A 25,988-nucleotide genomic window follows, 5' to 3' on the forward strand; every position below is an offset into this window, starting at 1 on the left:
TCGTACACTAACCTGTCCCCTAAACCGTCCCCATCCCCTAACACTAACCGTAACCCTTAGCCTAACCCTAACCCTTACCCGAAGCCTTACCCTAACCCGTCCCCTAATCCTAACCCGTACGCTAACACTAACCCGTACCCTAACACGTACGCTCACCCTAAACCGTTGTCGTACCCTAAACTGTCCCCTAAACCGTCCCCGTCCCCTAACACTAAACCTAACCCTAACCCTAACCCTAAACCTTACCCGAAACCTTACCCTAACCCTTCCCCTAATCCTAACCCGTACGCTAACACTAAGCCGTACCCTAACACGTACGCTCACCCTAAACCGTTGTCGTACCCTAACCTGTCCCCTAAACCGTCCCCATCCTCTAACCCTAATCCTAAACCTACCCCTAAACCTAACCCTTACCCGAAGCCTTACCCTAACCCGTCCCCTAATCCTAACCCGTACGCTAACACTAACCCGTACCCTAACACGTACGCTCACCCTAAACCGTTGTCGTAAACTAACTTGTCCCCTAAACCGTCCCCATCCCCTAAACCTAACCCTAAACCTAACCCTAACCCTAACCCTAACACTTACCCGAAGCCTTACCCTAACTCGTCCCCTAATCCTAACCCGTAAGCTAACACTAACCCATACCCTAACACGTGAGCTCACCCTAAAACGTTGTCTTACCCTAACCTGTCCCCTAAACCGTCCCCGTCCCCTAACCCTAACCCTAAACCTACCCCTAACCCTAACACTTACCCGAAGCCTTACCCTAACCCGTCCCCTAATCCTAACCCGTACGCTAACACTAAACCGTACCCTAACACGTACGCTCACCCTAAAACGTTGTCGTACCCTAACCTGTCCCCTAAACCGTCCCCGTCCCATAACCCTAACCCTAACCCTAACCCTAACCCTAACCCTAACCCTTACCGGAAGCCTTACCCTAACCCGTCCCCTAATCCTAACCCGTACGCTATCACTAACCCGTACCCTAACACGTACGCTCACACTAAACTATTGTCGTACCCTAACCTATCCCCTAACCGTCCCCGTCCCCTAACCCTAACCCTAACCCTAACCCTTAACCGAAGCCTTACCCTAACCCGTCCCCTAATCCTAACCCGTACACTAACACTAACCCGTACCCTAACACGTACGCTCACCCTAAACCGTTGTCCTAAACTAACTTGTCCCCTAAACCGTCCCCATCCCCTAACCCTAACCCTAACCCTAACCCTAACCCTAATCCTTACCCGAAGCCTTACCCTAACCCGTCCCCTAATCCTAACCCGTACGCTAACACTAACCCGTACCCTAACACGTACGCTCACACTAAAATGTTGTCGTACCCTAACCTATCCCCTAAACCTTCCCCGTCCCCTAACCCTAACCCTAAGCCTAACCCTAACCCTAACCCTTACCCGAAGCCTTACCCTAACCCGTCCCCTACTCCTAACGCGTACGCTAACACTAACCCGTACCCTAACACGTACGCTCACCCTAAACCGTTGTCATACCCTAACCTGTCCCCTAAACCGTCCCCATCCCCTAACCCTAACCCTAACCCTAAGCCTTACCCTAACCCTTACCCGAAGCCTTACCCTAACCCGTCCCCTAATCCTAACCCGTACGCTAACACTAACCCGTACCCTAACACGTACGGTCACCCTAAACCGTTGTCGTACCCTAAACTGTCCCCTAAACCGTCCCCGTCCCCTAACCCTAACCCTAACCCTAATCCTAACCCGTACGCTAACACTAAGCCGTACCCTAACACGTACGCTCACCCTAAACCATTGTCGTATCCTAACCTGTCCCCTAAACTGTCCCCGTCCCATAACCCTAACACTAACCCTAACCCTAACCCTACCACTTACCCGATGCTTACTCTAACCCGTTCCCTAATCCTAACCCGTAAGCTAACACTAACCCATACCCTAACACGTACGCTCACCCTAAACCGTTGTCGTACCCTAACCTGTCCCCTAAACCGTCCCCGTCCCCTAACCCTAAACCTAAACCTACCCCTAACCCTAACCCTTACCCAAAGCCTTACCCTAACCCTTCCCCTAATCCTAACCCGTACGCTAACACTAAGCCGTACCCTAACACGTACGCTCACCCTAAACCGTTGTCGTATACTAACCTGTCCCCTAAACTGTCCCCGTCCCATAACCCTAACCCTAACCCTAACCCTACCACTTACCCGATGCTTACTCTAACCCGTTCCCTAATCCTAACCCGTAAGCTAACACTAACCCATACCCTAACACGTACGCTCACCCTAAACCGTTGTCGTACCCTAACCTGTCCCCTAAACCGTCCCCGTCCCCTAACCCTAACCCTAAACCTACCCCTAACCCTAACCCTTACCCGAAGCCTTACCCTAACCCGTCCCCTAATCCTAACCCGTACGCTAACACTAACCCCTACCCTAACACGTACGCTGACCCTAAACCGTTGTCGTACCCTAACCTGTCCCCTAAACCGTCCCCGTCCCCTAACCCTAACCCTAACCCTAACCCTTAACCGAAGCCTTACCCTAACCCGTTTCCCTAATCCTAACCCGTACGCTAACACTAACCCGTACCCTAACACGTACGCTGACCCTAAACCGTTGTCGTAAACTAACTTGTCCCCTAAACCGTCCCCATCCCCTAATCCTAACCCTAACCCTAACCCTAACCCGAACCCTTACCCGAAGCCTTACCCTAACCCGTCCCCTAATCCTAACCCGTTCGCTAACACTAAACCGTACCCTAACACGTACGCTCACCCTAAACCGTTGTCGTACCCTAAACAGTCCCCTAAACCGTCCCTGTCCCCTAACCCTAACCCTAACCCTAACCCTAACTCTAACCCTTACCCGAAGCCTTACCCTAACCCTTCCCCTAATCCTAACCCGTACGCTAACACTAAGCCGTACCCTAACACGTACGCTCACCCTATAACTTTTTCGTACCCTAAACTGTCCCCTAAACCGTCCCCGTCCCATAACCCTAACCCTAACCCTAACCCTAACCCTTACCCGAAGCCTTACACTAACCCGTCCCCTAATCCTAACCCGTACGCTAACACTAACCCGTACCCTAACACGTACGCTCACACTAAACTGTTGTCGTACCCTAACCTATCCCCTAAACGTTCCCCGTCCCCTAACCCTAACCCTAAGCCTAACCCTAACCCTAACCCTTACCCGAAGCCTTACCCTAACCTGTCCCCTAATCCTAACGCGTACGCTAACCCTAACCCTTACCCTAACACGTACGCTCACCCTAAACCGTTGTCGTACCCTAACCTGTCCCCTAAACCGTCCCCATCCCCTAACCCTAACCCTAACCCTAAGCCTAACCCTAACCCTTACCCGAAGCCTTACCCTAACCCGTCCCCTAATCCTAACCCGTACGCTAACACTAACCCGTACCCTAACACGTACGCTCACCCTAAACCGTTGTCGTACACTAACCTGTCCCCTAAACTGTCCCCGTCCCATAACCCTAACATTAACCCTAACCCTACCCCTACCCCTTACCCGATGCCTTACCCTAACCCGTCCCCTAATCCAAACCCGTAAGCTAACACTAACTCATACCCTAACACGTACGCTCACCCTAAACCGTTGTCGTACCCTAACCTGTCCCCTAAACCGTGCCCGTCCCCTAACCCTAACCCTAAACCTACCCCTAACCCTAACCCTTACCCGAAGCCTTACCCTAACCCGTCCCCTAATCCTAACCCGTACGCTAACACTAACCCCTACCCTAACACGTACGCTGACCCTAAACCGTTGTCGTACACTAACCTGTCCCCTAAACCGTCCCCGTCCCCTAACCCTAACCCTAACCCTTAACCGAAGCCTTACCCTAACCCGTTTCCCTAATCCTAACCCGTACGCTAACACTAACCCGTACCCTAAAACGTACGCTGACCCTAAACCGTTTTCGTAAACTAACTTGTCCCCTAAACCGTCCCCATCCCCTAATCCTAACCCTAACCCTAAACCTAACCCGAAACCTTACCCGAAGCCTTACCCTAACCCGTCCCCTAATCCTAACCCGTTCGCTAACACTAAAGCGTACCCTAACACGTACGCTCACCCTAAACCGTTGTCGTACCCTAAACTGTCCCCTAAACCGTCCCCGTCCCCTAACCCTAACCCTAACCCTAACCCTAACACTAACCCTTACCCGAAGCCTTACCCTAACCCTTCCCCTAATCCTAACCCGTACGCTAACACTAAGCCATACCCTAACACGTACGCTCACCCTAAACCGTTGTCGTATACTAACCTGTCCCCTAAACTGTCCCCGTCCCATAACCCTAACCCTAACCCTAACCCTAACCCTACCACTTACCCGATGCCTTACCCTAACCCGTCCCCTAATCCTAACCCGTACGCTAACACTAACCCCTACCCTAACACGTACGCTGACCCTAAACCGTTGTCGTACCCTAACCTGTCCCCTAAACCGTCCCCGTCCCCTAACCCTAACCCTAACCCTAACCGTCCCCGTCCCCTAACCCTAACCCTAACCCTAAGCATAACCCTAACCCTTACCCGAAGCCTTAGCCTAACCCTTCCCCTAATCTTAACCCGTACGCTAACACTAAGCCGTACCCTAACACGTACGCTCACCCTAAACCGTTGTCGTATACTAACCTATCCCCTAAACTGTCCCCGTCCCATAACCCAAACCCTAACCCTAACCCTAACCCTTACCCGATGCCTTACCCTAACCCGTCCCCTAATACTAACCCGTACGCTAACACTAACCCGTACCCTAACACGTATGCTCACCCTAAACCGTTGTCATAAACTAATTTGTCCCCTAAACCGTCCCCATCCCCTAACCCTAAACCTAACCCTAACCCTAACCATAAGCCTTACCCGAAGCCTTACCCTAACCCGTCCCCTAATCCTAACGAGTACGCTAACACTAACCCGTACCCTAACACGTACGCTCACACTAAACTATTGTCGTACCCTAACCTATCCCCTAAACCTTCCCCGTCCCCTAACCCTAACCCTAAGCCTAACCCTAAACCTAACACTTACCCGAAGCCTTACCCTAACCCGTCCCCTAATCCTAACCCTTACGCTAACACTAACCCGTACCCTAACACGTACGCTCACCCTAAACCGTTGTCGTACTCTAACCTGTCCCCTAAACCGTCCCCGTCCCCTAACCCTAACCCTAACCCTAAGCATAACCCTAACCCTTACCCGAAGCCTTACCCTAACCCTTCCCCTAATCCTAACCCGTACGCTAACACTAAGCCGTACCCTAACACGTACGCTCACCCTAAACCGTTGTCGTATACTAACCTATCCCCTAAACTGTCCCCGTCCCATAACCCAAACCCTAACCCTAACCCTAACCCTTACCCGATGCCTTACCCTAACCCGTCCCCTAATCCTAACCCGTAAGCTAACACTAACCCGTACCCTAACACGTACGCTCACCCTAAACCGTTGTCGTACCCTAACCTGTCCCCTAACCCGTCCCCGTCCCCTAACCCTAACCCTAAATCTACCCCTAACCCTAACCCTTACCCGAAGCCTTACCCTAACCCGTTCCCTAATCCTAACCCGTAAGCTAACACTAACCCGTACCCTAACACGTACGCTCACCCTAAACGGTTGTCGTACCCTAACCTGTCCCCTAAACCGTCCCCATCCCCTAACCCTAACCCTAAACCTACCCCTAACCCTAACCCTTACCCGAAGCCTTACCCTAACCCGTCCCATAATCCTAACCCGTACGCTAACACTAAACCGTGCCCTAACACGTACGCTCACCCTAAAACGTTGTCTTACCCTAACCTGTCCCCTAAACCGTCCCCGTACCATAACCCTAACCCTAACCCTAACCCTAACCCTAACCCTTACCGGAAGCCTTTCCCTAACCCGTCCCCTAATCCTAACCCGTACGCTAACACTAACCCATACCCTAACACGTACGCTCACCCTAAACCGTTGTCATAAACTTACTTGTCCCCTAAACCGTCCCCATCCCCTAACCCTAACCCTAACCCTAACCCTAACCCTAACCCTTACCCGAAGCCTTACCCTAACCCGTCCCCTAATCCTAACCCGTACGCTAACACTAACACGTACCCTAACACGTACGCTCACCCTAAACAGTTGTCGTAAACTAACTTGTCCCCTAAACCGTCCCCATCCCCTAACCCTAACCCTAACCCTAACCCTAACCCTAACCCTTACCCGAAGCCTTACCCTAACCCGTCCCCTAATCCTAACCCGTACGCTAACACTAACCCGTACCCTAACACGTAGCTCACCCTAAACCGTTGTCGTACCCTAACCTGTCCCCTAAACCGTCCCCATCCCCTAACCCTAACCCTAAACCTACCCCTAACCCTAACCCTTACCCGAAGCCTTACCCTAACCCGTCCCATAATCCTAACCCGTACGCTAACACTAAACCGTACCCTAACACGTACGCTCACCCTTAAACGTTGTCTTACCCTAACCTGTCCCCTAAACCGTCCCCGTCCCATAACCCTAACCCTAACCCTAACCCTAACCCTAACCCTTACCGGAAGCCTTACCCTAACCCGTCCCCTAATCCTAACCCGTACGTTAACACTAACCCGTACCCTAACACGTACGCTCCCCCTAAACCGTTGTCGTAAACTAACTTGTCCCCTAAACCATCCCCATCCCCTAACCCTAACCCTAACCCTAACCCTAACCCTAACCCTTACCCGAAGCCTTACCCTAACCCGTCCCCTAATCCTAACCCGTACGCTAACACTAACCCGTACCCTAACACGTAGCTCACCCTAAACCGTTGTCGTACCCTAACCTGTCCCCTAAACCGTCCCCATCCCCTAACCCTAACCCTAAACCTACCCCTAACCCTAACCCTTACCCGAAGCCTTACCCTAACCCGTCCCATAATCCTAACCCGTACGCTAACACTAAACCGTACCCTAACACGTACGCTCACCCTAAAACGTTGTCTTACCCTAACCTGTCCCCTAAACCGTCCCCGTCCCCTAACCCTAACCCTAAGCCTAACCCTAACCCTAACCCTTACCCGAAGCCTTACCCTAACCCGTCCCCTAATCCTAACCCTTACGCTAACACTAACGCGTACCCTAACACGTACGCTCATCCTAAACCGTTGTCGTACTCTAACCTGTCCCCTAAACCGTCCCCGTCCCCTAACCCTAACCCTAACCCTAAGCATAACCCTAACCCTTACCCGAAGCCTTACCCTAACCCTTCCCCTAATCCTAACCCGTACGCTAACACTAAGCCGTACCCTAACACGTACGCTCACCCTAAACCGTTGTCGTATACTAACCTATCCCCTAAACTGTCCCCGTCCCATAACCCAAAACCTAACCCTAACCCTAACCCTTACCCGATGCCTTACCCTAACCCGTCCCCTAATCCTAACCCGTAAGCTAACACTAACCCGTACCCTAACACGTACGCTCACCCTAAACCGTTGTCGTACCCTAACCTGTCCCCTAAACCGTCCCCGTCCCCTAACCCTAACCCTAAATCTACCCCTAACCCTAACCCTTACCCGAAGCCTTACCCTAACCCGTTCCCTAATCCTAACCCGTAAGCTAACACTAACCCGTACCCTAACACGTACGCTCACCCTAAACCGTTGTCGTACCCTAACCTGTCCCCTAAACCGTCCCCGTCCCCTAACCCTAACCCTAAACCTACCCCTAACCCTAACCCTTACCCGAAGCCTTACCCTAACCCGTCCCATAATCCTAACACGTACGCTAACACTAAACCGTGCCCTAACACGTACGCTCACCCTAAAACGTTGTCTTACCCTAACCTGTCCCCTAAACCGTCCCCGTCCCATAACCCTAACCCTAACCCTAACCCTAACCCTTACCCGAAGCCTTACCCTAACCCGTCCCCTAATCCTAACCCGTACGCTAACACTAACACGTACCCTAACACGTACGCTCACACTAAACTGTTGTCGTACCCTAACCTATCCCCTAAACCGTCCCCGTCCCCTAACCCTAACCCTAAGCCTAACCCTAACCCTAACCCTTACCCGAAGCCTTACCCTAACCCGTCCCCTAATCCTAACCCGTACACTAACACTAAACCGTACCCTAACACGTACGCTCACCCTAAACCGTTGTCGTAAACTAACTTGTCCCCTAAACCGTCCCCATCCCCTAAACCTAACCCTAACCCTAACCCTAACCCTAACCCTTACCCGAAGCCTTACCCTAACCCGTCCCCTAATCCTAACCCGTACGCTAACACTAACCCGTACCCTAACACGTAGCTCACCCTAAACCGTTGTCGTACCCTAACCTGTCCCCAAAACCGTCGCCATCCCCTAACCCTAACTCTAAACCTACCCCTAACCCTAACCCTTACCCGAAGCCTTACCCTAACCCGTCCCATAATCCTAACCCGTACGCTAACACTAAACCGTACCCTAACACGTACGCTCACCCTAAAACGTTGTCTTACCCTAACCTGTCCCCTAAACCGTCCCCGTCCCATAACCCTAACCCTAACCCTAACCCTAACCCTAACCCTTACCGGAAGCCTTACCCTAACCCGTCCCCTAATCCTAACCCGTACGTTAACACTAACCCGTACCCTAACACGAACGCTCACCCTAAACCGTTGTCGTAAACTAACTTGTCCCCTAAACCGTCCCCATCCCCTAACTCTAACCCTAACCCTAACCCTAACCCTAACACTTACCCGAAGCCTTACCCTAACCCGTCCCCTAATCCTAACCCGTACGCTAACACTAACCCATTCCCTAACACGTACGCTCACACTAAACTGTTGTCGTACCCTAACCTATCCCCTAAACCGTCCCCGTCCCCTAACCCTAACCCTAAGCCTAACCCTAACCCTAACCCTTACCCGAAGGCTTACCCTAACCCGTCCCCTAATCCTAACCCGTACGCTAACACTAAACCGTACCCTAACACGTACGATCACCCTAAACCGTTGTCGTACCCTAACCTGTCCCCTAAACCGTCCCCGTCCCCTAACCCTAACCCTAACCCTAAGCCTAACCCTAACCCTTACCCGAAGCCTTACCCTAACCCGTCCCCTAATCCTAACCCGTACGCTAACACTAACCTGTACCCTAACACGTACGCTCACCCTAAACCGTTGTCGTACCCTAAACTGTCCCCTAAACCGTCCCCGTCCCCTAACCCTAACCCTAACCCTAACCCTAACCCTAACCCTTACCCGAAGCCTTACCCTAACCCTTCCCCTAATCCTAACCCGTACGCTAACACTAAGCCGTACCCTAACACGTACACTCACCCTAAACCGTTGTCGTATCCTAACCTGTCCCCTAAACTATCCCCGTCCCATAACCCTAACCCTAACCCTAACAATAACCCTAACCCTTACCCGATGCCTTACCCTAACCCGTCCCCTAATCCTAACCCATAAGCTAACACTAACCCATACCCTAACACGTACGCTCACCCTAAACCGTTGTCGTACCCTAACCTGTCCCCTAAACCGTCCCCGTCCCCTAACCCTAACCCTAAACCTACCCCTAACCCTAACCCTTACCCGAAGCCTTACCCTAACCCGTCCCCTAATCCTAACGCGTACGCTAACACTAACCCCTACCCTAACACGTACGCTGACCCTAAACCGTTGTCGTACCCTAACCTGTCCCCTAAACCGTCCCCGTCCCCTAACCCTAACCCTAAGCCTACCCATAAACCTAACCTTTACCCGAAGCCTTACCCTAACCCGTCCCCTAAACCTAACCCGAAAGCTAACACTACCCCGTACCCTAACACGTACGCTCACCCTAAACCGTTGTCGTACACGAACCTGACCCCTAAACCGTCCCCATCCCCTAACACTAACCGTAACCCTAAGCCTAACCCTAACCCTTACCCGAAGCCTTACCCTAACCCGTCCCCTAATCCTAACCCGTACGCTAACACTAACCCGTACCCTAACACGTACGCTCACCCTAAACCGTTGTCGTACCCTAAACTGTCCCCTAAACCGTCCCCGTCCCCTAACACTAAACCTAACCCTAACCCTAACCCTAAACCTTACCCGAAACCTTACCCTAACCCTTCCCCTAATCCTAACCCGTACGCTAACACTAAGCCGTACCCTAACACGTACGCTCACCCTAAACCGTTGTCGTACCCTAACCTGTCCCCTAAACCGTCCCCATCCTCTAACGCTAATCCTAAACCTACCCCTAAACCTAACCCTTACCCGAAGCCTTACCCTAACCCGTCCCCTAATCCTAACCCGTACGCTAACACTAACCCGTACCCTAACACGTACGCTCACCCTAAACCGTTGTCGTAAACTAACTTGTCCCCTAAACCGTCCCCATCCCCTAAACCTAACCCTAAACCTAACCCTAACCCTAACCCTAACACTTACCCGAAGCCTTACCCTAACTCGTCCACTAATCCTAACCCGTAAGCTAACACTAACCCATACCCTAACACGTGAGCTCACCCTAAAATGTTGTCTTACCCTAACCTGTCCCCTAAACCGTCCCCGTCCCCTAACCCTAACCCTAAACCTACCCCTAACCCTAACACTTACCCGAAGCCTTACCCTAACCCGTCCCCTAATCCTAACCCGTACGCTAACACTAAACCGTACCCTAACACGTACGCTCACCCTAAAACGTTGTCGTACCCTAACCTGTCCCCTAAACCGTCCCCGTCCCATAACCCTAACCCTAACCCTAACCCTAACCCTAACCCTTACCGGAAGCCTTACCCTAACCCGTCACCTAATCCTAACCCGTACGCTAACACTAACACGTACCCTAACACGTACGCTCACACTAAACTGTTGTCGTACCCTAACCTATCCCGTAAACCTTCACCGTCCCCTAACCCTAACCCTAAGCCTAACCCTAACCCTAACCCTTACCCGAAGCCTTACACTAACCCGTCCCCTAATCCTAACCCGTACGCTAACACTACCCCGTACCCTAACACGTACGCTCACCCTAAACCGTTGTCGTACACTAACCTGTCCCCTAAACCGTCCCCATCCCCTAACACTAACCGTAACCCTAAGCCTAACCCTAACCCTTACCCGAAGCCTTACCCTAACCCGTCCCCTAATCCTAACCCGTACGCTAACACTAACCCGTACCCTAACACGTACGCTCACCCTAAACCGTTGTCGTACCCTAAACTGTCCCCTAAACCGTCCCCGTCCCCTAACACTAAACCTAACCCTAACCCTAACCCTAAACCTTACCCGAAACCTTACCCTAACCCTTCCCCTAATCCTAACCCGTACGCTAACACTAAGCCGTACCCTAACACGTACGCTCACCCTAAACCGTTGTCGTACCCTAACCTGTCCCCTAAACCGTCCCCATCCTCTAACCCTAATCCTAAACCTACCCCTAAACCTAACCCTTACCCGAAGCCTTACCCTAACCCGTCCCCTAATCCTAACCCGTACGCTAACACTAACCCGTACCCTAACACGTACGCTCACCCTAAACCGTTGTCGTAAACTAACTTGTCCCCTAAACCGTCCCCATCCCCTAAACCTAACCCTAAACCTAACCCTAACCCTAACCCTAACACTTACCCGAAGCCTTACCCTAACTCGTCCCCTAATCCTAACCCGTAAGCTAACACTAACCCATACCCTAACACGTGAGCTCACCCTAAAACGTTGTCTTACCCTAACCTGTCCCCTAAACCGTCCCCGTCCCCTAACCCTAACCCTAAACCTACCCCTAACCCTAACACTTACCCGAAGCCTTACCCTAACCCGTCCCCTAATCCTAACCCGTACGCTAACACTAAATCGTACCCTAACACGTACGCTCACCCTAAAACGTTGTCGTACCCTAACCTGTCCCCTAAACCGTCCCCGTCCCATAACCCTAACCCTAACCCTAACCCTAACCCTAACCCTTACCGGAAGCCTTACCCTAACCCGTCCCCTAATCCTAACCCGTACGCTATCACTAACCCGTACCCTAACACGTACGCTCACACTAAACTATTGTCGTACCCTAACCTATCCCCTAACCGTCCCCGTCCCCTAACCCTAACCCTAACCCTAACCCTTAACCGAAGCCTTACCCTAACCCGTCCCCTAATCCTAACCCGTACACTAACACTAACCCGTACCCTAACACGTACGCTCACCCTAAACCGTTGTCCTAAACTAACTTGTCCCCTAAACCGTCCCCATCCCCTAACCCTAACCCTAACCCTAACCCTAACCCTAATCCTTACCCGAAGCCTTACCCTAACCCGTCCCCTAATCCTAACCCGTACGCTAACACTAACCCGTACCCTAACACGTACGCTCACACTAAAATGTTGTCGTACCCTAACCTATCCCCTAAACCTTCCCCGTCCCCTAACCCTAACCCTAAGCCTAACCCTAACCCTAACCCTTACCCGAAGCCTTACCCTAACCCGTCCCCTACTCCTAACGCGTACGCTAACACTAACCCGTACCCTAACACGTACGCTCACCCTAAACCGTTGTCATACCCTAACCTGTCCCCTAAACCGTCCCCATCCCCTAACCCTAACCCTAACCCTAAGCCTTACCCTAACCCTTACCCGAAGCCTTACCCTAACCCGTCCCCTAATCCTAACCCGTACGCTAACACTAACCCGTACCCTAACACGTACGGTCGCCCTAAACCGTTGTCGTACCCTAAACTGTCCCCTAAACCGTCCCCGTCCCCTAACCCTAACCCTAACCCTAATCCTAACCCGTACGCTAACACTAAGCCGTACCCTAACACGTACGCTCACCCTAAACCATTGTCGTATCCTAACCTGTCCCCTAAACTGTCCCCGTCCCATAACCCTAACACTAACCCTAACCCTAACCCTACCACTTACCCGATGCTTACTCTAACCCGTTCCCTAATCCTAACCCGTAAGCTAACACTAACCCATACCCTAACACGTACGCTCACCCTAAACCGTTGTCGTACCCTAACCTGTCCCCTAAACCGTCCCCGTCCCCTAACCCTAAACCTAAACCTACCCCTAACCCTAACCCTTACCCGAAGCCTTACCCTAACCCTTCCCCTAATCCTAACCCGTACGCTAACACTAAGCCGTACCCTAACACGTACGCTCACCCTAAACCGTTGTCGTATACTAACCTGTCCCCTAAATTGTCCCCGTCCCATAACCCTAACCCTAACCCTAACCCTAACCCTACCACTTACCCGATGCTTACTCTAACTCGTTCCCTAATCCTAACCCGTAAGCTAACACTAACCCATACCCTAACACGTACGCTCACCCTAAACCGTTGTCGTACCCTAACCTGTCCCCTAAACCGTCCCCGTCCCCTAACCCTAACCCTAAACCTACCCCTAACCCTAACCCTTACCCGAAGCCTTACCCTAACCCGTCCCCTAATCCTAACCTGTACGCTAACACTAACCCCTACCCTAACACGTACGCTGACCCTAAACCGTTGTCGTACCCTAACCTGTCCCCTAAACCGTCCCCGTCCCCTAACCCTAACCCTAACCCTAACCCTTAACCGAAGCCTTACCCTAACCCGTTTCCCTAATCCTAACCCGTACGCTAACACTAACCCGTACCCTAACACGTACGCTGACCCTAAACCGTTGTCGTAAACTAACTTGTCCCCTAAACCGTCCCCATCCCCTAATCCTAACCCTAACCCTAACCCTAACCCGAACCCTTACCCGAAGCCTTACCCTAACCCGTCCCCTAATCCTAACCCGTTCGCTAACACTAAACCGTACCCTAACACGTACGCTCACCCTAAACCGTTGTCGTAACCTAAACTGTCCCCTAAACCGTCCCTGTCCCCTAACCCTAACCCTAACCCTAACCCTAACTCTAACCCTTACCCGAAGCCTTACCCTAACCCTTCCCCTAATCCTAACCCGTACGCTAACACTAAGCCGTACCCTAACACGTACGCTCACCCTATAACTTTTTCGTACCCTGAACTCTCCCCTAAACCGTCCCCGTCCCATAACCCTAACCCTAACCCTAACCCTAACCCTTACCCGAAGCCTTACCCTAACCCGTCCCCTAATCCTAACCCGTACGCTAACACTAACCCGTACCCTAACACGTACGCTCACACTAAACTGTTGTCGTACCCTAACCTATCCCCTAAACGTTCCCCGTCCCCTAACCCTAACCCTAAGCCTAACCCTAACCCTAACCCTTACCCGAAGCCTTACCCTAACCTGTCCCCTAATCCTAACGCGTACGCTAACCCTAACCCTTACCCTAACACGTACGCTCACCCTAAACCGTTGTCGTACCCTAACCTGTCCCCTAAACCGTCCCCATCCCCTAACCCTAACCCTAACCCTAAGCCTAACCCTAACCCTTACCCGAAGCCTTACCCTAACCCGTCCCCTAATCCTAACCCGTACGCTAACACTAACCCGTACCCTAACACGTACGCTCACCCTAAACCGTTGTCGTACACTAACCTGTCCCCTAAACTGTCCCCGTCCCATAACCCTAACATTAACCCTAACCCTACCCCTACCCCTTACCCGATGCCTTACCCTAACCCGTCCCCTAATCCAAACCCGTAAGCTAACACTAACCCATACCCTAACACGTACGCTCACCCTAAACCGTTGTCGTACCCTAACCTGTCCCCTAAACCGTGCCCGTCCCCTAACCCTAACCCTAAACCTACCCCTAACCCTAACCCTTACCCGAAGCCTTACCCTAACCCGTCCCCTAATCCTAACCCGTACGCTAACACTAACCCCTACCCTAACACGTACGCTGACCCTAAACCGTTGTCGTACACTAACCTGTCCCCTAAACCGTCCCCGTCCCCTAACCCTAACCCTAACCCTTAACCGAAGCCTTACCCTAACCCGTTTCCCTAATCCTAACCCGTACGCTAACACTAACCCGTACCCTAAAACGTACGCTGACCCTAAACCGTTTTCGTAAACTAACTTGTCCCCTAAACCGTCCCCATCCCCTAATCCTAACCCTAACCCTAACCCTAACCCGAAACCTTACCCGAAGCCTTACCCTAACCCGTCCCCTAATCCTAACCCGTTCGCTAACACTAAACCGTACCCTAACACGTACGCTCACCCTAAACCGTTGTCGTACCCTAAACTGTCCCCTAAACCGTCCCCGTCCCCTAACCCTAACCCTAACCCTAACCCTAACACTAACCCTTACCCGAAGCCTTACCCTAACCCTTCCCCTAATCCTAACCCGTACGCTAACACTAAGCCGTACCCTAACACGTACGCTCACCCTAAACCGTTGTCGTATACTAACCTGTCCCCTAAACTGTCCCCGTCCCATAACCCTAACCCTAACCCTAACCCTAACCCTACCACTTACCCGATGCCTTACCCTAACCCGTCCCCTAATCCTAACCCGTACGCTAACACTAACCCCTACCCTAACACGTACGCTGACCCTAAACCGTTGTCGTACCCTAACCTGTCCCCTAAACCGTCCCCGTCCCCTAACCCTAACCCTAACCCTAACCGTCCCCGTCCCCTAACCCTAACCCTAACCCTAAGCATAACCCTAACCCTTACCCGAAGCCTTAGCCTAACCCTTCCCCTAATCTTAACCCGTACGCTAACACTAAGCCGTACCCTAACACGTACGCTCACCCTAAACCGTTGTCGTATACTAACCTATCCCCTAAACTGTCCCCGTCCTATAACCCAAACCCTAACCCTAACCCTAACCCTTACCCGATGCCTTACCCTAACCCGTCCCCTAATACTAACCCGTACGCTAACACTAACCCGTACCCTAACACGTACGCTCACCCTAAACCGTTGTCATAAACTAATTTGTCCCGTAAACCGTCCCCATCCCCTAACCCTAAACCTAACCCTAACCCTAACCATAACCCTTACCCGAAGCCTTACCCTAACCCGTCCCCTAATCCTAACGAGTACGCTAACACTAACACGTACCCTAACACGTACGCTCACACTAAACTATTGTCGTACCCTAACCTATCCCCTAAACCGTCCCCGTCCCCTAACCCTAACCCTAAGCCTAACCCTAAACCTAACACTTACCCGAAGCCTTACCCTAACCCGTCCCCTAATCCTAACCCTTACGCTAACACTAACCCGTACCCTAACACGTACGCTCACCCTAAACCGTTGTCGTACTCTAACCTGTCCCCTAAACCGTCCCCGTCCCCTAACCCTAACCCTAACCCTAAGCATAACCCTAACCCTTACCCGAAGCCTTACCCTAACCCTTCCCCTAATCCTAACCCGTACGCTAACACTAAGCCGTACCCTAACACGTACGCTCACCCTAAACCGTTGTCGTATACTAACCTATCCCCTAAACTGACCCCGTCCCATAACCCAAACCCTAACCCTAACCCTAACCCTTACCCGATGCCTTACCCTAACCCGTCCCCTAATCCTAACCCGTAAGCTAACACTAACCCGTACCCTAACACGTACGCTCACCCTAAACCGTTGTCGTACCCTAACCTGTCCCCTAACCCGTCCCCGTCCCCTAACCCTAACCCTTAATCTACCCCTAACCCTAACCCTTACCCGAAGCCTTACCCTAACCCGTTCCCTAATCCTAACCCGTAAGCTAACACTAACCCGTACCCTAACACGTACGCTCACCCTAAACGGTTGTCGTACCCTAACCTGTCCCCTAAACCGTCCCCGTCCCCTAACCCTAACCCTAAACCTACCCCTAACCCTAACCCTTAACCGAAGCCTTACCCTAACCCGTCCCATAATCCTAACCCGTACGCTAACACTAAACCGTGCCCTAACACGTACGCTCACCCTAAAACGTTGTCTTACCCTAACCTGTCCCCTAAACCGTCCCCGTACCATAACCCTAACCCTAACCCTAACCCTAACCCTAACCCTTACCGGAAGCCTTTCCCTAACCCGTCCCCTAATCCTAACCCGTACGCTAACACTAACCCATACCCTAACACGTACGCTCACCCTAAACCGTTGTCATAAACTTACTTGTCCCCTAAACCGTCCCCATCCCCTAACCCTAACCCTAACCCTAACCCTAACCCTAACCCTTACCCGAAGCCTTACCCTAACCCGTCCCCTAATCCTAACCCGTACGCTAACACTAACACGTACCCTAACACGTACGCTCACCCTAAACCGTTGTCGTAAACTAACTTGTCCCCTAAACCGTCCCCATCCCCTAACCCTAACCCTAACCCTAACCCTAACCCTAACCCTTACCCGAAGCCTTACCCTAACCCGTCCCCTAATCCTAACCCGTACGCTAACACTAACCCGTACCCTAACACGTAGCTCACCCTAAACCGTTGTCGTACCCTAACCTGTCCCCTAAACCGTCCCCATCCCCTAACCCTAACCCTAAACCTACCCCTAACCCTAACCCTTACCCGAAGCCTTACCCTAACCCGTCCCATAATCCTAACCCGTACGCTAACACTAAACCGTACCCTAACACGTACGCTCACCCTAAAACGTTGTCTTACCCTAACCTGTCCCCTAAACCGTCCCCGTCCCATAACCCTAACCCTAACCCTAACCCTAACCCTAACCCTTACCGGAAGCCTTACCCTAACCCGTCCCCTAATCCTAACCCGTACGTTAACACTAACCCGTACCCTAACACGTACGCTCCCCCTAAACCGTTGTCGTAAACTAACTTGTCCCCTAAACCATCCCCATCCCCTAACCCTAACCCTAACCCTAACCCTAACCCTAACCCTTACCCGAAGCCTTACCCTAACCCGTCCCCTAATCCTAACCCGTACGCTAACACTAACCCGTACCCTAACACGTAGCTCACCCTAAACCGTTGTCGTACCCTAACCTGTCCCCTAAACCGTCCCCATCCCCTAACCCTAACCCTAAACCTACCCCTAACCCTAACCCTTACCCGAAGCCTTACCCTAACCCGTCCCATAATCCTAACCCGTACGCTAACACTAAACCGTACCCTAACACGTACGCTCACCCTAAAACGTTGTCTTACCCTAACCTGTCCCCTAAACCGTCCCCGTCCCCTAACCCTAACCCTAAGCCTAACCCTAACCCTAACCCTTACCCGAAGCCTTACCCTAACCCGTCCCCTAATCCTAACCCTTACGCTAACACTAACGCGTACCCTAACACGTACGCTCATCCTAAACCGTTGTCGTACTCTAACCTGTCCCCTAAACCGTCCCCGTCCCCTAACCCTAACCCTAACCCTAAGCATAACCCTAACCCTTACCCGAAGCCTTACCCTAACCCTTCCCCTAATCCTAACCCGTACGCTAACACTAAGCCGTACCCTAACACGTACGCTCACCCTAAACCGTTGTCGTATACTAACCTATCCCCTAAACTGTCCCCGTCCCATAACCCAAAACCTAACCCTAACCCTAACCCTTACCCGATGCCTTACCCTAACCCGTCCCCTAATCCTAACCCGTAAGCTAACACTAACCCGTACCCTAACACGTACGCTCACCCTAAACCGTTGTCGTACCCTAACCTGTCCCCTAAACCGTCCCCGTCCCCTAACCCTAACCCTAAATCTACCCCTAACCCTAACCCTTACCCGAAGCCTTACCCTAACCCGTTCCCTAATCCTAACCCGTAAGCTAACACTAACCCGTACCCTAACACGTACGCTCACCCTAAACCGTTGTCGTACCCTAACCTGTCCCCTAAACCGTCCCCGTCCCCTAACCCTAACCCTAAACCTACCCCTAACCCTAACCCTTACCCGAAGCCTTACCCTAACCCGTCCCATAATCCTAACCCGTACGCTAACACTAAACCGTGCCCTAACACGTACGCTCACCCTAAAACGTTGTCTTACCCTAACCTGTCCCCTAAACCGTCCCCGTCCCATAACCCTAACCCTAACCCTAACCCTAACCCTTACCCGAAGCCTTACCCTAACCCGTCGCCTAATCCTAACCCGTACGCTAACACTAACACGTACCCTAACACGTACGCTCACACTAAACTGTTGTCGTACACTAACCTATCCCCTAAACCGTCCCCGTCCCCTAACCCTAACCCTAAGCCTAACCCTAACCCTAACCCTTACCCGAAGCCTTACCCTAACCCGTCCCCTAATCCTAACCCGTACACTAACACTAAACCGTACCCTAACACGTACGCTCACCCTAAACCGTTGTCGTAAACTAACTTGTCCCCTAAACCGTCCCCATCCCCTAAACCTAACCCTAACCCTAACCCTAACCCTAACCCTTACCCGAAGCCTTACACTAACCCGTCCCCTAATCCTAACCCGTACGCTAACACTAACCCGTACCCTAACACGTAGCTCACCCTAAACCGTTGTCGTACCCTAACCTGTCCCCAAAACCGTCGCCATCCCCTAACCCTAACTTTAAACCTACCCCTAACCCTAACCCTTACCCGAAGCCTTACCCTAACCCGTCCCATAATCCTAACCCGTACGCTAACACTAAACCGTACCCTAACACGTACGCTCACCCTAAAACGTTGTCTTACCCTAACCTGTCCCCTACACCGTCCCCGTCCCATAACCCTAACCCTAACCCTAACCCTAACCCTAACCCTTACCGGAAGCCTTACCCTAACACGTCCCCTAATCCTAACCCGTACGTTAACACTAACCCGTACCCTAACACGAACGCTCACCCTAAACCGTTGTCGTAAACTAACTTGTCCCCTAAACCGTCCCCATCCCCTAACCCTAACCCTAACCCTAACCCTAACCCTAACACTTACCCGAAGCCTTACCCTAACCCGTCCCCTAATCCTAACCCGTACGCTAACACTAACCCATTCCCTAACACGTACGCTCACACTAAACTGTTGTCGTACCCTAACCTATCCCCTAAACCGTCCCCGTCCCCTAACCCTAACCCTAAGCCTAACCCTAACCCTAACCCTTACCCGAAGGCTTACCCTAACCCGTCCCCTAATCCTAACCCGTACGCTAACACTAAACCGTACCCTAACACGTACGCTCACCCTAAACCGTTGTCGTACCCTAACCTGTCCCCTAAACCGTCCCCGTCCCCTAACCCTAACCCTAACCCTAAGCCTAACCCTAACCCTTACCCGAAGCCTTACCCTAACCCGTCCCCTAATCCTAACCCGTACGCTAACACTAACCTGTACCCTAACACGTACGCTCACCCTAAACCGTTGTCGTACCCTAAACTGTCCCCTTAACCGTCCCCGTCCCCTAACCCTAACCCTAACCCTAACCCTAACCCTAACCCTTACCCGAAGCCTTACCCTAACCCTTCCCCTAATCCTAACCCGTACGCTAACACTAAGCCGTACCCTAACACGTACACTCACCCTAAACCGTTGTCGTATCCTAACCTGTCCCCTAAACTATCCCCGTCCCATAACCCTAACCCTAACCCTAACCCTAACCCTAACACTTACCCGATGCCTTACCCTAACCCGTCCCCTAATCCTAACCCATAAGCTAACACTAACCCATACCCTAACACGTACGCTCACCCTAAACCGTTGTCGTACCCTAACCTGTCCCCTAAACCGTCCCCGTCCCCTAACCCTAACCCTAAACCTACCCCTAACCCTAACCCTTACCCGAAGCCTTACCCTAACCCGTCCCCTAATCCTAACGCGTACGCTAACACTAACCCCTACCCTAACACGTACGCTGACCCTAAACCGTTGTCGTAGCCTAACCTGTCCCCTAAACAGTCCCCGTCCCCTAACCCTAACCCTAAGCCTACCCATAAACCTAACCTTTACCCGAAGCCTTACCCTAACCCGTCCCCTAAACCTAACCCGAAAGCTAACACTACCCCGTACCCTAACACCTACGCTCACCCTAAACCGTTGTCGTACACTAACCTGTCCCCTAAACCGTCCCCATCCCCTAACACTAACCGTAACCCTAAGCCTAACCCTAACCCTTACCCGAAGCCTTACCCTAACCCGTCCCCTAATCCTAACCCGTACGCTAACACTAACCCGTACCCTAACACGTACGCTCACCCTAAACCGTTGTCGTACCCTAAACTGTCCCCTAAACCGTCCCCGTCCCCTAACACTAAACCTAACCCTAACCCTAACCCTAAACCTTACCCGAAACCTTACCCTAACCCTTCCCCTAATCCTAACCCGTACGCTAACACTAAGCCGTACCCTAACACGTACGCTCACCCTAAACCGTTGTCGTACCCTAACCTGTCCCCTAAACCGTCCCCATCCTCTAACCCTAATCCTAAACCTACCCCTAAACCTAACCCTTACCCGAAGCCTTACCCTAACCCGTCCCCTAATCCTAACCCGTACGCTAACACTAACCCGTACCCTAACACGTACGCTCACCCTAAACCGTTGTCGTAAACTAACTTGTCCCCTAAACCGTCCCCATCCCCTAAACCTAACCCTAAACCTAACCCTAACCCTAACCCTAACACTTACCCGAAGCCTTACCCTAACTCGTCCCCTAATCCTAACACGTAAGCTAACACTAACCCATACCCTAACACGTGAGCTCACCCTAAACCGTTGTCTTACACTAACCTGTCCCCTAAACCGTCCCCGTCCCCTAACCCTAACCCTAAACCTACCCCTAACCCTAACACTTACCCGAAGCCTTACCCTAACCCGTCCCCTAATCCTAACCCGTACGCTAACACTAAACCGTACCCTAACACGTACGCTCACCCTAAAACGTTCTCGTACCCTAACCTGTCCCCTAAACCGTCCCCGTCCCATAACCCTAACCCTAACCCTAACCCTAACCCTAACCCTTACCGGAAGCCTTACCCTAACCCGTCCCCTAATCCTAACCCGTACGCTATCACTAACCCGTACCCTAACACGTACGCTCACACTAAACTATTGTCGTACCCTAACCTATCCCCTAACCGTCCCCGTCCCCTAACCCTAACCCTAACCCTAACCCTTAACCGAAGCCTTACCCTAAACCGTCCCCTAATCCTAACCCGTACACTAACACTAACCCGTACCCTAACACGTACGCTGACCCTAAACCGTTGTCGTAAACTAACTTGTCCCCTAAACCGTCCCCATCCCCTAATCCTAACCCTAACCCTAACCCTATCCCGAACCCTTACCCGAAGCCTTACCCTAACCCGTCCCCTAATCCTAACCCGTACGCTAACACTAACCCGTACCCTAACACGTACGCTCACCCTAAACCGTTGTCATACCCTAAACTGTCCCCTAAACCGTCCCCATCCCCTAACCCTAACCCTAACCCTAACACTAACCCTTAACCGAAGCCTTACCCTAACCCTTACCCTAATCCTAACACGTACGCTAACACTAAGCCGTACCCTAACACGTACGCTCACCCTAAACCGTTGTCGTATCCTAACCTGTCCCCTAAACAGTCCCCGTCCCAGAACCCTAACCCTAACCCTAACCCTAACACTAACCCTTACCCGATGCCTTACCCTAACCCGTCCCCTAATCCTAACCCGTAAGCTAACACTAACCCGTACTCTAACACGTACGCTCACCCTAAACCGTTGTCATACCCTAACCTGTCCCCTAAACAGTCCCCGTCCCCTAACCCTAACCCTAAACCTACCCCTAACCCTAAACCTAACCCGAAGCCTTACCCTAACACGTCCCCTAATCCTAAACCGTACGCTAACACTAAACCGTACCCTAACACGTACGCTCACCCTATAACTTTGTCGTACCCTAACCTGTCCCCTAAACCGTCCCCGTCCCATAACCCTAACCCTAACCCTAACCCTAATCATAACCCTTACCCGAAGCCTTACCCTAACCCGTCCCCTAATCCTAACCCGTACGCTAACCCTAACCCGTACCCTAACACGTACGCTCACCCTAAACCGTTGTCATAAACTAACTTGTCCCCTAAACCGTCCCCATCCCCTAACCCTAACCCTAACCCTAACCCTAACCCTAACCCTTACCCTAAGCCTTACCCTAACCCGTCCCCTGATCCTAACCCGTAAGCTAACACTAACCCGTACCCTAACATGTACGCTCATCCTAAACCGTTGTCGTACACTAACCTGTCCCCTAAACCGTCCCCGTCCCCTAACCCTAACCCTAAACCTACCCCTAACCCTAACCCTTACCCGAAGCCTTACCCTAATCCGTCCACTAATCCTAACCCGTACGCTAACACTAAACCATACCCTAACACGTACGCTCACTCTAAAGCGTTGTTGTACCCTAATCTGTCCCCTAAACCGTCCCCGTCCCATACCCCTAACCCTAACCCTAACCCTAACCCTAACCCTTACCCGAAGCCTTACCCTAACCCGTCCCCTAATCCTAACCCTTACGCTAACACTAACCCGTACCCTAACACGTACGCTCACCCTAAACCGTTGTCCTAAACTAACTTGTCCCCTAAACCGTCCCCATCCCCTAACCCTAACCCTAACCCTAACACTAACCCTTAACCGAAGCCTTACCCTAACCCTTACCCTAATCCTAACACGTACGCTAACACTAAGCCGTACCCTAACACGTACGCTCACCCTAAACCGTTGTCGTATCCTAACCTGTCCCCTAAACAGTCCCCGTCCCAGAACCCTAACCCTAACCCTAACCCTAACACTAACCCTTACCCGATGCCTTACCCTAACCCGTCCCCTAATCCTAACCCGTAAGCTAACACTAACCCGTACTCTAACACGTACGCTCACCCTAAACCGTTGTCATACCCTAACCTGTCCCCTAAACAGTCCCCGTCCCCTAACCCTAACCCTAAACCTACCCCTAACCCTAAACCTAACCCGAAGCCTTACCCTAACACGTCCCCTAATCCTAAACCGTACGCTAACACTAAACCGTACCCTAACACGTACGCTCACCCTATAACTTTGTCGTACCCTAACCTGTCCCCTAAACCGTCCCCGTCCCATAACCCTAACCCTAACCCTAACCCTAATCATAACCCTTACCCGAAGCCTTACCCTAACCCGTCCCCTAATCCTAACCCGTACGCTAACCCTAACCCGTACCCTAACACGTACGCTCACCCTAAACCGTTGTCATAAACTAACTTGTCCCCTAAACCGTCCCCATCCCCTAACCCTAACCCTAACCCTAACCCTAACCCTAACCCTTACCCTAAGCCTTACCCTAACCCGTCCCCTGATCCTAACCCGTAAGCTAACACTAACCCGTACCCTAACATGTACGCTCATCCTAAACCGTTGTCGTACACTAACCTGTCCCCTAAACCGTCCCCGTCCCCTAACCCTAACCCTAAACCTACCCCTAACCCTAACCCTTACCCGAAGCCTTACCCTAATCCGTCCACTAATCCTAACCCGTACGCTAACACTAAACCATACCCTAACACGTACGCTCACTCTAAAGCGTTGTTGTACCCTAATCTGTCCCCTAAACCGTCCCCGTCCCATACCCCTAACCCTAACCCTAACCCTAACCCTAACCCTTACCCGAAGCCTTACCCTAACCCGTCCCCTAATCCTAACCCTTACGCTAACACTAACCCGTACCCTAACACGTACGCTCACCCTAAACCGTTGTCCTAAACTAACTTGTCCCCTAAACCGTCCCCATCCCCTAACCCTAACCCTAACCCTAACCCTAACCCTAATCCTTACCCGAAGCCTTACCCTAACCCGTCCCCTAATCCTAACCCGTACGCTAACACTAACCCGTACCCTAACACGTACGCTCACACTAAAATGTTGTCGTACCCTAACCTATCCCCTAAACCTTCCCCGTCCCCTAACCCTAACCCTAAGCCTAACCCTAACCCTAACCCTTACCCGAAGCCTTACCCTAACCCGTCCCCTACTCCTAACGCGTACGCTAACACTAACCCGTACCCTAACACGTACGCTCACCCTAAACCGTTGTCATACCCTAACCTGTCCCCTAAACCGTCCCCATCCCCTAACCCTAACCCTAACCCTAAGCCTTACCCTAACCCTTACCCGAAGCCTTACCCTAACCCGTCCCCTAATCCTAACCCGTACGCTAACACTAACCCGTACCCTAACACGTACGGTCACCCTAAACCGTTGTCGTACCCTAAACTGTCCCCTAAACCGTCCCCGTCCCCTAACCCTAACCCTAACCCTAATCCTAACCCGTACGCTAACACTAAGCCGTACCCTAACACGTACGCTCACCCTAAACCATTGTCGTATCCTAACCTGTCCCCTAAACTGTCCCCGTCCCATAACCCTAACACTAACCCTAACCCTAACCCTACCACTTACCCGATGCTTACTCTAACCCGTTCCCTAATCCTAACCCGTAAGCTAACACTAACCCATACCCTAACACGTACGCTCACCCTAAACCGTTGTCGTACCCTAACCTGTCCCCTAAACCGTCCCCGTCCCCTAACCCTAAACCTAAACCTACCCCTAACCCTAACCCTTACCCGAAGCCTTACCCTAACCCTTCCCCTAATCCTAACCCGTACGCTAACACTAAGCCGTACCCTAACACGTACGCTCACCCTAAACCGTTGTCGTATACTAACCTGTCCCCTAAACTGTCCCCGTCCCATAACCCTAACCCTAACCCTAACCCTAACCCTACCACTTACCCGATGCTTACTCTAACCCGTTCCCTAATCCTAACCCGTAAGCTAACACAAACCCATACCCTAACACGTACGCTCACCCTAAACCGTTGTCGTACCCTAACCTGTCCCCTAAACCGTCCCCGTCCCCTAACCCTAACCCTAAACCTACCCCTAACCCTAACCCTTACCCGAAGCCTTACCCTAACCCGTCCCCTAATCCTAACCCGTACGCTAACACTAACCCCTACCCTAACACGTACGCTGACCCTAAACCGTTGTCGTACCCTAACCTGTCCCCTAAACCGTCCCCGTCCCCTAACCCTAACCCTAACCCTAACCCTTAACCGAAGCCTTACCCTAACCTGTTTCCCTAATCCTAACCCGTACGCTAACACTAACCCGTACCCTAACACGTACGCTGACCCTAAACCGTTGTCGTAAACTAACTTGTCCCC

The sequence above is a fragment of the Phocoena phocoena genome, chromosome 13 (assembly GCF_963924675.1).
Source record: "Phocoena phocoena chromosome 13, mPhoPho1.1, whole genome shotgun sequence".
NCBI classification, from domain to species: Eukaryota; Metazoa; Chordata; class Mammalia; order Artiodactyla; family Phocoenidae; genus Phocoena; species Phocoena phocoena.